The sequence below is a fragment of the Pinus tabuliformis genome, chromosome 1_2 (genome assembly GCF_031772625.1).
Source record: "Pinus tabuliformis cultivar Carrire ecotype Pingquan chromosome 1_2, CPIR1, whole genome shotgun sequence".
NCBI classification, from domain to species: domain Eukaryota; kingdom Viridiplantae; phylum Streptophyta; class Pinopsida; order Pinales; family Pinaceae; genus Pinus; species Pinus tabuliformis.
In genome coordinates, this window is record NC_142298.1 from 422,500,026 (window position 1) to 422,511,771 (window position 11,746).

Consider the following 11,746-nt stretch of genomic DNA (forward strand, 5'->3'; position numbering starts at 1 on the left):
AATGGTCTTAATTTACTCAAAACTCAAAATCTGTCCTCCTCGTAGCATGATGCTTTTCTGACTCTTGACACATGTCCTCTATCTGTTTTGGTTGAGGTATCTTGGAGGAGAATACACTGAACGAGCTGACTTTGGATTCTAGTTGCACAGATGGCTCATTAATTAACCAAGAGAAGTGCTCTGTTTTTACGGTCCCTGTCTCCCATCATTCTTCATCACTTAAAGAACATGTCCCCTGCTCTCTAATTCTTCATAAACAACGCATATCACCATACTCTCCAATGAGCTGGAAGCCTTGTGAGCTGAACAAGTGTACAAACAAAAATCTCCGATAACCTTAACAGGAACCCTAACAATTCGGTCATAAAGTACCTTTAACGAGACTTGAGCTAGAAACAAAATATTTCACCTTTTCCAAAATGCACATCTGTCATTCTCTGAATAGCTAGGAGAGTCTTTTATGGTCTCCCTTATGTTCTTGAGGCATTTCCTTCAAAAATTTGCTGATCTCATCATTAAACTGTATGTCTGCGTTCAAAAACAAAACCTACAGCAGTTTCGTAGCGCGCTACGAAACTGCTGTGTAATTTCAAAAACATAACTTCAACCCAAAATCCTTATCAACTGAATATTGCCAGTGGAATTTGCAGTCACCATTATTTTTGATTTCCTTCTCCAGCATACACTTGAAACAAACTAACCACTATTATCTTCCATTCCTTGACTAGATATAGGGTCTTCAAATCCAAATCTATGTGATCCCATAGGCATAGGCAGAGATTTGTAGTAGGCAAAAATAGAATTGATCTTTGAACCACATGCAATATATCCATCCATGACAGAAAATCCCACAACAATCTTCTCATTGGTATGACCAGTATAGGTCAGAGTATAAGCATTATTGGATAACCCAGAAGGATTGGCTTTTGTAAAATCCCACAACTTGAGTGTGTTATCTGTAGATGCAGAAATTTCACTCTCTCTATTGCTAAATTCCAGCGTTCCTCTGTTTCTCATCTTTAACAAAGTGAAGAGCACTAACAACACTGACAGAATCTGCAATTGAACTTCTATCTGATATTCCGTTTGATGAGGAAGCGAATTGTTGTTGAGTGCTCAGCATCTTGAAATCACAGCCATTTTTCCTTGACTGGTAAATATTCCACAACCTTTGTATAAAAGAATAAATCACTGTTACTTGGCTTGTCCCTTCTTGGTCATTCTCTGCAAGGACTTTTATAACTCGGACAAAGCATTCAAATTTTTTTAAAGTTTCTTAGATGCAGAATTACATGAGAAGGCTTTTGCTGATCTCCTTTAACCAATTCCAAGGCCAGTAACTCATCCCATGGAACATCCCATTGTATTTTACAAGGCTTTGTAAGTGTCTTGTTCGATGATGAGCACTGAACCATTAAGTCACGCCTTTTTGTGATCAACAGAATCAAACGATGAGGTAAATCAAAGTGCTCCTCATAAGAATCTGACCACGCGAATTTTGAAGGTTCTTTGAAAATCTCAGTGCATCCAAAATGTCTACTTACTTCTGCAAGGTGAGGTACCATCTGTCCACGTGCTGCCCTTTCATCATAAACCTCGAGCAGACCATTTCCCCGGATTGCACGTGGGAGCCTGATCCTATTTGAAGTTGATTTGTTTTCAACACCATGCACAGTTAAGGAAACAAAATCTAAAATTCCACTCACAGGCTGAACAACAAAACCCAAACAAGCTATCCCAAGACCCTGTATAAAACCAAAAATGCCATGTTCTCTGGCGCTTGCCCAGGGCTTGGTCAAGAGTGCCAAATTTACATGCCAAATACGCCTTAACCGACACTGTTTTACCTGTAATAAGACCTGTAATCTCCTTATAGAAATGTACAAGTGAATCAAGGTCCTTTAATCCACGATAGCGCACCGTTGATGTCTGGTTTTGTAGAAAGAGAGATGGAAAACTATGAACTCCATTTCTCGAAAGAACACTGGGCATTAGAACAGACTCCTCTACAGCTACATGGTAAATCTTTGGAAACGTTGAGGATAGGTCAACATATAAAAATCGACACAACTTTGAAAATGGACACCATGAAGCATGAAACAGCACCGCCATGTGGGCATTATGATAACGTAGCATCTCCAATTACCGCCACGACATGTCCTCTTTTCCTCAATGCTTGCACCAAGTTAGCAAGCATTATACGCAGCAGGTGCAGCATACGGCATCATACACCCGTCAGCTTCAAAATCTTGTGATGCTCTCCACTGCATCTCATTGATAGTAGAAACTTGTCGAGATGGTTTCTTCTTCTTCTTTCTTGCTGGCTATTGTGGCTGGTTAACAGGTGGCTTCATTTCAGTAATAATTTCCTTCACATTGGCATGTCAGATCTAGAAGGAACTGTCTGTGTGTCCTTTGCACATCCTGAAAGAGAAGGAGACAGAACTTTGGACCTGGGACACCTGGCAGACTCCATATCTTGAACTTGTAGAAAGCTGCCAGCATTTTCTGCAATGCTGGTGTTGGTCTCTAAAATTCGATTTATGGTATCACGAAGAGTCTTATTTGGCAAGAGATCATCTGCAAGAATGTTTGTTGCTCCACATACGCGCCTGGACTTTGATATGATATGGTCCCTAATGCATTTGTCACAGTAGCTTTTGAAACAACATTTTCTGGTCAGTACAACATCTTTCATTACTTCATTGCATAAAGGGCAATGCAATTCAGGTGGCAGTTCACCAACAGAACGGGTAGGTGGGAACCCCTCAACTTCCTTATCAAAAACAGCTGCGTTAGGCCTCAAAACTGCAACTGCCCCGCTTAGCAATACATAAGAGTCATCAGGAGTAGCAACAAGCATTGATTTGGGAAATCTTTTTCCCAATTCAAAAATATTACAATAGAAGGAACCCCTGTTCTAACCCCTGACATGAGAGCTTCCCTTACACTTGCAACAGTGCCAAAATAAATGATGTGATATCTACAGTCTAATCCCTTGTTTATTCCACTGATTACCACCGGAGGCTTCTTCCAAAGAAAGAGTGTTCCAGATAATCCCAATGAAACACCATCTGCTGGGGTACTAAAAACCTTATAAGCTGACAACTGTTGATGCGAACCCAATGAATTTTGATAAACATGACAGATGGAAAAGAATGGTTGTGAATGCGAACAAATCCCCAATTTCGTAGCGCAGCCAGTGCGAAATCGGTGTTTTTCGCTACGAAATCACTAAAACAGGCTGCGCTGCGAAACTGCTAAAGGATTTATGCGCTGCGAAAACACTTTGTCCTTAAGCTAGACTGAAAATTTTGGCAACAGAATTTTCAGTGATAACAGTGGCTCCACTTGGGATAGTGTGCCCTTGTGGTACACTAAGAACCTGCAGTTCCAGTGCCTTATAAAATTTATTTGACAAACAGAAATTTGCTTGACCAGCATGACTGTAGGAGAAAGAAAGCTACTTCTACTGAAAAATGCTCAGTTGACCTTGAGCTTATTTTTCATTTACCTCTACCTACCTACCCTAACAATTTCAACTTCTTTCTGCTCAATCAATATGAAATTTCCAATGTAGCCAATCCTCTGTTTTATCTGATATTTGAATTTTTTGACTGCATCGGAGTTCAGAGCCACAATGATATTGTGATGACCACTGCCACTGAAATTGCCTCTGATCTTTATAGAAGAATTGAAAAACTTGAGAGTAAAATTCTTCCATGTAGTCAGCTACAGGATCCCAGAATATATGATCAGCTTGATGATTCTTGTAACTTTCAGGTTGTGCAAACTGATCTTCAACAACAATGTACAGCTCCTTAAACGTGAAAGAGAAAGGAAGTGGCACTCTCTCCTTGTGTTCTGTCATAGAAAGCTTCTGAAAATAATGATCATGATAACACTCTTCATTTTCAGGCCACTGATTCTCAACCACACAAGACCCCTTTGATGTGCTATCCAATCTGCTATTTGACAAGCTATCCAACTGCTTTTCTGAATCATTCCAACAAACAATGGAATTTTCCTCATTATTATCATCATTCTTTGGTGTAAGCTGCTGCAAGAAATTACAAAAATGAACAATCTTTTCCTCTGCCTGAGGGTCGTAGAAGCTGTCTTCCAGCACTTCTTCTTGCTGTGTGCAATCGATTTCATACTCATGATGATCTGAAGCCTGACAAATCTGCTGCATCTCTACATCAATATCAAGGGATGAAACATGGTTTTCACAAGTGAACCCCTGCTGATCTTCATGCTGTGTTTCATGGGATGTTATATCTTCTCCTTGGTGTTGGAATGCATTGTTATGAAGAGCCTCTAAAATTTCTTCATCCGTGAATTCATCATCATCATAACCATCCTCTAAATACTTAATAAGACTTAAAGAATGTCTACAGCAATCTTTAAGCATCAATAAGGAAGGATAACCTTCTTTATACATTTCACAGAATTCATCATGAAAATCAGCAAGAGAAGATAATGAACCATTCTCCAAACTTTTATACCAAGACCATGCTTTTCCTTCTAAAGTGGCCATAAACATCCTCATGAGACAATCCTCAGGGAAATGAACCTTAAGACTGCGTACATGCATATGAAACCTAACCAAATGAAGAGCAGCATCATCCTTCTTTTCATTTTTGAATATTGGAAGATCCTCTAACCAATCAACCTTTGGCATGGGATTTGGAAAACCAGGGATATGAGACCGATCCATAGGAGCATACCTGGCATTCATTCTTGCAGTAGAATCCATCTTGAAACTTCATCAAGCTACTGATCTTCTAGCAGTGGAGTCACCTTCCAATTTCTAATTCGATGTGTGGAGTCGCCAAGGTAGTTTTGCAGCCTCAAATTGATGTCTGAGCTCCTGCTACCTTCAGAAGTTCAACCATTGATTTCGGGAAAGAATAATCTTCGACTCCCGGCAGACACACCAAAATGTTATCACAAAATCAAGCACTGAAGGGCTGCTGATCAGGTAGACTCTGTGTAACTGTTTCAGACCAAGCTTTTGACTAAGGATTAGCCTCCCTAGCCTGAGAGGGCTCTCTCACAGATTATGAATGTTGATCACTAACAAGGAAAGATGGCTAACTCTTTAACAAACACATGAAAATAAGCTGGCTGGACAGATATCAGATTGATTCCCATTGGGCTTATGGAGTCTCACACATCTCAGCAAACCAAAATACTATTTTTCATGGAAGTCAGGGCTCTTTACATCTATGCTCAAACATAACTAACATAAAACACAGTCTGCCATAACATACAGGAAGTCAGAGCATGTGGGCATGAGTTCTGAGTGATTATGCAATAACAGAATTGTAAAAGAACACTAAAATAACAAGCCACCATACATTTGAACAATGAGATCTATTGAGAATCCTGAGGCAAAAACAACAGTCATTTGTATTCCTGAAACATGCTTTACATAAACCAAAATAGACTTGTTCTCTATCAAAGTATCCAACCCCTATTACATCCAAGTTTGATCCATATATAGGAATACATGCTTAACCACCTCGAGCTTCCTCCTCCAGCATGAGGGGAGCATCGAAGGTTGCTATTAACTATCCTTATCTACTGTATAACTAATTCATTAATTACATGATTGCTGAACTGTAATTACAAATGGTCTTAATTTACTCAAAACTCAAAATATGTCCTCCTCGTAGCATGATGCTTTTCTGACTCTTGACACATGTCCTCTATCTGTTTTGGTTGAGGTATCTTGGAGGAGAATACACTGAACGAGCTGACTTTGGATTCTAGTTGCGCAGATGGCTCATTAATTAACCAAGAGAAGTGCTCTGTTTTTACGGTCCCTGTCTCCCATCATTCTTCATCACTTAAAGAACATGTCCCCTGCTCTCTAATTCTTCATAAACAACGAATATCACCATACTCTCCAATGAGCTGGAAGCCTTGTGAGCTGAACAAGTGTACAAACAAAAATCTCCGATAACCTTAACAGGAACCCTAACAATTCGGTCATAAAGTACCTTTAACGAGACTTGAGCTAGAAACAAAATATTTCACCTTTTCCAAAATGCACATCTGTCATTCTCTGAATAGCTAGGAGAGTCTTTTATGGTCTCCCTTATGTTCTTGAGGCATTTCCTTCAAAAATTTGCTGATCTCATCATTAAACTGTATGTCTGCGTTCAAAAACAAAACCTACAGCAGTTTCGTAGCGCGCTACGAAACTGCTGTGTAATTTCAAAAACATAACTTCAACCCAAAATCCTTATCAACTGAATATTGCCAGTGGAATTTGCAGTTGCCATTATTTTTGATTTCCTTCTCCAGCATACACTTGAAACAAACTAACCACTATTATCTTCCATTCCTTGACTAGATATAGGGTCTTCAAATCTAAATCTATGTGATCCCATAGGCATAGGCAGAGATTTGTAGTAGGCAAAAACAGAATTGATCTTTGAACCACATGCAATATATCCATCCATGACAGAAAATCCCACAACAATCTTCTCATTGGTATGAGCAGTATAGGTCAGAGTATAAGCATTATTGGATAACCCAGAAGGATTGGCTTTTGTAAAATCCCACAACTTGAGTGTGTTATCTGTAGATGCAGAAATTTCACTCTCTCTATTGCTAAATTCCAGCATTCCTCTGTTTCTCATCTTTAACAAAGTGAAGAGCACTAACAACACTGACAGAATCTGCAATTGAACTTCTATCTGATATTCCGTTTGATGAGGAAGCGAATTGTTGTTGAGTGCTCAACATCTTGAAATCACAGCCGTTTTTCCTTGACTGGTAAATATTCCACAACCTTTGTATAAAAGAATAAATCACTGTTACTTGGCTTGTCCCTTCTTGGTCATTCTCTGCAAGGACTTTTATAACTCGGACAAAGCATTCAAAATTTTTTAAAGTTTCTTAGATGCAGAATTACATGAGAAGGCTTTTGCTGATCTCCTTTAACCAATTCCAAGGCCAGTAACTCATCCCATGGAACATCCCATTGTATTTTACAAGGCTTTGTAAGTGTCTTGTTCGATGATGAGCACTGAACCATTAAGTCACGCCTTTTTGTGATCAACAGAATCAAACGATGAGGTAAATCAAAGTGCTCCTCATAAGAATCTGACCACGCGAATTTTGAAGGTTCTTTGAAAATCTCAGTGCATCCAAAATGTCTACTTACTTCTGCAAGGTGAGGTACCATCTGTCCACGTGCTGCCCTTTCATCATAAACCTCGAGCAGACCATTTCCCCGGATTGCACGCGGGAGCCTGATCCTATTTGAAGTTGATTTGTTTTCAACACCATGCACAGTTAAGGAAACAAAATCTAAAATTCCACTCACAAGCTGAACAACAAAACCCAAACAAGCTGTCCCAAGACCCTGTATAAAACCAAAAATGCCATGTTCTCTGGCGCTTGCCCAGGGCTTGGTCAAGAGTGCCAAATTTACATGCCAAATACGCCTTAACCGACACTGTTTTACCTGTAATAAGACCTGTAATCTCCTTATAGAAATGTACAAGTGAATCAAGGTCCTTTAATCCACGATAGCGCACCGTTGATGTCTGGTTTTGTAGAAAGAGAGATGGAAAACTATGAACTCCATTTCTCGAAAGAACACTGGGCATTAGAACAGACTCCTCTACAGCTACATGGTAAATCTTTGGAAACGTTGAGGATAGGTCAACATATAAAAATCGACACAACTTTGAAAATGGACACCATGAAGCATGAAACAGCACCACCATGTGGGCATTATGATAACGTAGCATCTCCAATTACCGCCACGACATGTCCTCTTTTCCTCAATGCTTGCACCAAGTCAGCAAGCATTATACGCAGCAGGTGCAGCATACGGCATCATACACCCGTCAGCTTCAAAATCTTGTGATGCTCTCCACTGCATCTCATTGATAGTAGAAACTTGTCGAGATGGTTTCTTCTTCTTCTTTCTTGCTGGCTATTGTGGCTGGTTAACAGGTGGCTTCATTTCAGTAATAATTTCCTTCACATTGGCATGTCAGATCTAGAAGGAACTGTCTGTGCGTCCTTTGCACATCCTGAAAGAGAAGGAGACGGAACTTTGGACCTGGGACACCTGGCAGACTCCATATCTTGAACTTGTAGAAAGCTGCCAGCATTTTCTGCAATGCTGGTGTTGGTCTCTAAAATTCGATTTATGGTATCACGAAGAGTCTTATTTGGCAAGAGATCATCTGCAAGAATGTTTGTTGCTCCACATACGCGCCTGGACTTTGATATGATATGGTCCCTAATGCATTTGTCACAGTAGCTTTTGAAACAACATTTGCTGGTCAGTACAGCATCTTTCATTACTTCATTGCATAAAGGGCAATGCAATTCAGGTGGCAGTTCACCAACAGAACGGGTAGGTGGGAACCCCTCAACTTCCTTATCAAAAACAGCTGCGTTAGGCCTCAAAACTGCAACTGCCCCGCTTAGCAATACATAAGAGTCATCAGGAGTAGCAACAAGCATTGATTTGGGAAATCTTTTTCCCAATTCAAAAATATTACAATAGAAGGAACCCCTGTTCTAACCCCTGACATGAGAGCTTCCCTTACACTTGCAACAGTGCCAAAATAAATGATGTGATATCTACAGTCTAATCCCTTGTTTATTCCACTGATTACCACCGGAGGCTTCTTCCAAAGAAAGAGTGTTCCAGATAATCCCAATGAAACACCATCTGCTGGGGTACTAAAAACCTTATAAGCTGACAACTGTTGATGCGAACAAATCCCCAATTTCGTAGCGCAGCCAGTGTGAAATCGGTGTTTTTCGCTACGAAATCACTAAAACAGGCTGCGCTGCGAAACTGCTAAAGGATTTATGCGCTGCGAAAACACTTTGTCCTTAAGCTAGACTGAAAATTTTGGCAACAGAATTTTCAGTGATAACAGGTAGGGAGGAGCATTGTTGATTTAGAGACTTCACTACTTGTGGCCTCTTTGGATTCACTAATGACCATGAAGTTTGCAATGCCGCTAGTCATGATGTTGCTTCTTTGAGTAGGGAGGGTCAGGTCGACTACATTAGACACAATTGGTGGCTTGTTTCATAGGATATTATAGGGAAGGGGTGTGCTCATTCTCTTTTCTCCTTCTCTTGTTATTGCTAATATGTCTATGAAGGCTCTACTTTGATGTTTTATTCTAATGTGTTGGGTCTAGGGTGCAACCTCTATGAGTTCCTTGATAATTAGATGGTGTTCCTTTGTTGCCCCATTCCGCCAAGTGGGTTTCCTCTAAGATTTTTAGGGATGGCTTACCTTTGGGTTCTTGATACTATGGAATATAAAATGTCTTGTTTTGAAACAAGACCTACATTGGAAGGAAACCTGCTAATAATCAAGGGGTTATGCTTCGGTATAGTCTTTAGCTACCATCTTCATCTATGCTCGGAAGCCTTTGTTAAAACTCACATCCATGCAAATGTGGGCATTGGCAGCTAGATTTTGTCATTGTGTTTTTATGCTCATGAAGTGGAATTTTCCCAAGGCATTTTTTATCACTTACAATGATTCAAAGTACCATTATTGCAAAGCAAGGTTGAGCACATTTTCCCACACTGAAGTAGAAAAGAGACACATTGTTGTGGGATCAAAAGTTGGAGTCCATGACTTCATACATAATGTTTTTGTGCCCCAAAACTAAGGGCCAAAGATGAGGATCGAATCTATATCTTCTAATAAGTCAAAATTAGACTTCAATAATCCTTTTGCATATGAATAAATGAAGTTTTCATCCATTATTTTTCCATTCAAGTTGCTATCATAATTTTTATGGATATGCTAGCATTAGCTATAAACCATTTAATTTCCAAACGAGCCCATTTAATGAAGTGATTCAACTGACCCACTACATTTTCTACCGGTAAGATGGAAGTGACTTAAACGTTCATCATAATTTGAACTTGAGGGAACGAAGGACTAGCTAGTGAAAACCTCTAGGATACTTTTAAGTAGCATATCTTGAATGATTGTCTTGGATCAATTATGGGAGAAGGAAAAAAGATGGAAGGATTAGGTCCAAAGGGGATTGAGAGACCATGGGCTGAGGAGGCTACTAATTCTTCATTCAAACTGTGGAAGGGCATCTAAGAATGGATCTTTTGGGTGAGAAGATTAGATGGAATCATAGTTTCAATGTTTTGTGGGGGTTAAGATAATTGAAGTGTTCCAATACTTGGATTGGAACCATTCCAAGAATAAGCAATAATAAACAAAAATAAGGGATTGGGGGCACCTGCACATCTAGGGTTGAATTTCACCTACATATCCTAAAGTATAGAGGAAGGCATCTCTATGTAATACTAATAGTCAAATAATTAATATGTTTGTATTGATAATAGAATGAATTGATAACAAACGAGGGGGCCATCTTTTAAAACAACTCTCATATTATCACTTCTCTACTAACTTAGTGATGAGCCATTAATATAAGTAATTTAAACTAGCCTAGAAATGTGGCATTATTGAGCTTAAGGAAAACAAATCTAATGTATAAAATACATTAAGTGTAGGTACACAACATTTCATCCCCCTTAAATAAACTTATGTTATCTCTAATTCTATCACTAATCACTTACTAAATGCTAACATAATAAAAGCAGGTATGCTTATACAAATGACATTTGTTAAAATATCAAGTCATTATTAACCTATGGAACTCAATGACTAACAAATGCACTAAAAACATGTATTATTCTTATAGGTCTTCTTGTCGTTGGTTGTGTTAGGGACACAACATGCCCTTCCTTCCTAAAATACTTGAAGCTAAAAGCATAAGGAAGAAGTATATAAAATTGTGATTGGTAGCCAAAGCCATTCTCCTATAGCTAAACTAGTTACATAGAGTCACACATAGTACTCAACTGATTTAGCACGATTTTCACTTGCTCCTTTCTTAGTTCCTATGCCATCAAAGGTATGATATATATCATAACTAGTAATGATTGAGCATTGAATTAGATCCTCTGACCTGTTAATGATATTATCATTATGTTGATCTTCTTGGTGCTCTTATACTAAATAAGAATATGTAGTAGAAATTTCCCTTCATTCCTGATCTTGACTTATGCAGGAATGCAACAAAATACAGATAGACACATAAACACAGAGATACGGCAAAAATAAAACTTCATGTCATTAATATCAAAGAACTGAAATATGCTTACATACAGAAATGGAAATAAACTAGCTTGGGTGATGGTAGCTTATCTCTGAGAAGAGATGTGGCAACTACATGCCTCTTAAATGTGTTACAATGAGGCTCAAAGGACTATTTATTATTGAGAAACAATAGAAAACCCTAAACATCCAAAAACCTAACCCTAGGAGATGAAGCACCAAAACTGTGGGAACTGTTTGCGTAAATTGGTACATCAACTTCCTGGGGTCGTAACTTTGGCATATGATCTTCGTTTGGCTAATCATAATACCTCATTTCAAAGATCTCGAAAAACAAACAAGTATATTATTTTGGGACTATTTTGGTCTTTCTGTTTTCCCTAAAAACATATTTTAGTCCCTCAAAATGGCTCTGGAAGTTTAAGACCCAAAAAACTGTCAAAATTAGTAATTTGTGCTACTATTAGGGAAAATGAAAAGAAACAACGGTGGGGTCCAAGTGGAATAGGTGGGTGGCCACCAATATCCACTTGGATCAGTCCTCCCCCTTAAGGAAGTAATGGTCCCCATTACGTTGAGTGCCTCCATGAGATG